Source organism: Sinocyclocheilus grahami, unplaced genomic scaffold (genome assembly GCF_001515645.1).
Source record: "Sinocyclocheilus grahami isolate Dianchi unplaced genomic scaffold, SAMN03320097.WGS_v1.1 scaffold1084.1, whole genome shotgun sequence".
Lineage (NCBI taxonomy): Eukaryota > Metazoa > Chordata > Actinopteri > Cypriniformes > Cyprinidae > Sinocyclocheilus > Sinocyclocheilus grahami.
Window position 1 is genome coordinate 354,874 of NW_015506263.1, and position 2,945 is coordinate 357,818.

Genomic DNA, 2,945 nt, shown 5'->3' on the forward strand with positions numbered 1-2,945 from the left:
TTAAGATCAAGGTGGTTTTTCTAAGCGTATCGCTCAAACCCAGCATTGTGTTTGGTGAAGATAAAGGTAAAATATAAAGGCTATGAAACAGATAATGAAGCTCGCATTTCCAAGAATGAGTCGCATCACCCTGTACAAGAAATTTACATTAAGGTAGATCCTCTTTATTCTTTTGATGTGCCACATGCCGACTGTAATTGATTCTGTGCACTTCCGTCATGCATATTTCCCCGCCGCTGCGGCACATTACACGTAGAAGACATTTCTGGAAGCTCGGAGAATAATGAAGACCAGAGGGTGCATGGATTCTGCATTATCACACAGCTCTGCTGAGGAAGATGCAGCTGTGACAGATAATACCATCTCCATTTCATTGCAATTCATAAAAAATAAATAAATAGTCCTGCATAGCCATACTCTTTACTAGCGGCGTAAACCCAGAACCACCCACTTACACCTGACTGACATGATAAGTGACAGTTTGTGAGTATGCTGCATATGAGTCAATATATATATTCAGAGATTTATTCCTAAATGTCTTATTCAGTGCCAAAAATAGCCCACAACTTCAGTGTGTAAGTTTCTGTATTAAAAAAAACATGGCCATATATGACAAATTCCCAAGAGTCTGTATTATAGGATCGGTAGTACTAGCAACTATTATAAATATGTTTTTGAAAATGCAATAAACAACATTTTAACATTTCAGAACTATTGAACAATTTTAATGTGGTCTCTAATCAGGCAAACCGAGGAAGAACATTTATTAAACCATGTGTGTCTTATGTTACATCCATGACACTGTTTTGTAATTTATTCCTGTGATCAAAGCTGACTTTTCAGCATCATTACTCTGTCTCTAGTCTTCATTGTCACATGATCCTTCAGAAAATATTTTCATAAACCAGGAAACCCTGACACTACATTTCAAAAGTTTACGGTAAGTAAAATTTCAAAAGACATTGATAATGTTACAAAAATGTATATTTCAAATACATATTGTACTTTTGAACTGTCTATTTGAAAGCATTGTATAACATGTTCCACAAAAATGAACAAAAACAATTGTTAATAATTGAGCAGCAAATGATACTGAAAATTCAGCTTTGATCACATGAATAAATGACATTTTACAATATATTCACTGTTCAATTTTAAACTGTAATAATATTTCACAATATTTTTGATCAAATAAACTCAGCCTTATTGGTGAGCAGAAGAGACTTCTTTCAAAAAACATTTACCAATCAAATCTTAATTCAATTGTAAATTAAACATAGATTATTGTCATTAAACATAGTCATTCTTCAATACAATTCAATGTATTACTGACAGTTTCTTTGTAATTATTTGTGTATTTTTTAACAGTTTTTGAGTTTTTTTTTTTTAGAGAGAGAGAGAGAGAGAGAGAGAGAGAGAGAGAGAGAGAGAGAGACCAGTTCTTAAGTTTCAATTCAAAATGAAAGTATTTTGACTAGAGTATAGTAAAGCAATAAGCAGAGACGGACAGTAGTTAAGTATTTTTACTCTGTTGTAAAAGTACTTTTCAGGTGTCTACAAAGTACTACATTTTTAATGTTCTTAAGTATTAAAGGTAAAACAAACAACTACTTTTATTTATGAAATTAAGTGCAGTAAAAAGTATGACATTATGCTTTGGAATGTAGTGAAGTAAAGTTTTCCCAAGAAAAACACTCAAACTACAGAGACTTTTTAAATTTACTTGAGTAAAGTAAAAATACTTCACTACTGTCCGCCTCTGGCAATAAGCCCCAAAAAGCCGTGGTTTACAGTGAATTTATTACAGCTAAGATGCGTTGTTAAAAAAAAAAAAAACCTTAGCTGTTATAAATTCACTGTAAACCATGGCTTCACGGTGCTTATTGCTTTTATAAAACGGTTATTCCATATACATAGTAAGGTTTCACAAAATAAAACGGAGCAAATAAAGTGTAATGATATTAATAAAAATATTATTCATCCAATCAAACAATGTAGTTCCTCAGAAACGGTTGTGGTTGCAACAAAGTGGTTGCCGAGCAACGCACAAAGTAAACAAAGGTGTGCGTTCGTAGAGTAATTTACAACAGCTTCGAACGTGGCTCAGCCAATCAGAATCAAGGACTTGAACTATCCGTTTTATAATTGCAGATCACAAACTACTTAATAACATACATTTCTATCAAAGTGACCAACAGTATATATTTATATTGCCAATATATTTACATGCACACCCCGCAGACATTATATATATATTATATATAATGTGAATCAGAAGTCACACAATTCTGAGCAGAAAGCATACTCTCCCGTCCTGAAAACCTGTATGCTGTATTTGCTCTAATGTGGCCTGCCACTAATGCTCACTCCTGCTGGCAGTGAGAGAATGAACCTTTTGCACAGGGAAGTTTGCCGTAGTTTTGAGTATTTGGTGTATAAGTTGTATGGCATAATTTAGAACTACATGGCATGAATTATGCATAGGCAAAATGCATCCATTTAAAGGGAACATCATATGATGCTGCTAAAAAGAACATTATTTGGTGTATTTGGTGTAATTAAATGTGTTTATGTGGTTTAAGGTTCAAAGAACACATTATTTTACACATACTGTACATTATTGTTTCTCCTCTATGCCCCACCTTTCTGAAACGCGTCGATTTTTACAAAGCTCATCGTTCTGAAAAAACGAGGTGTGCTGAGATTGGCCAGCTATCCAGTGCGTTATGATTGGCCGAATACCACAAGCGTGTGACGGAAATGTTACGCCCCTTAACATACTGGGATGCCTTGTCCCGGCTGGAGCGACGAGACAAAAACATTAAAACCCATTATCGTATGACCCATCATACATAAAATAATTATTTTATGTATGATGACAATTTCTTAGGAACTAGGGTGTATATATATATATATATATATATATATATATATATATATATATA

The 2,945-nt window shown here is 33.6% G+C and overlaps 1 long non-coding RNA gene across 1 annotated transcript in view; it reads left to right on the forward strand.

Annotated features, from left to right (window-relative positions):
• LOC107566565 (uncharacterized) overlaps nt 1-2,491 on the forward strand; it is a 10,645-nt gene extending 8,154 nt beyond the window's left edge. The window contains exons 2-3 of the long non-coding RNA XR_001606522.1: nt 1,813-1,819; nt 2,419-2,491. This is a non-coding gene — a long non-coding RNA (uncharacterized lncRNA). The remainder of the gene's footprint in view (nt 1-1,812; nt 1,820-2,418) is intronic.
• The last annotated feature ends 454 nt before the right edge of the window (nt 2,492-2,945 follow it).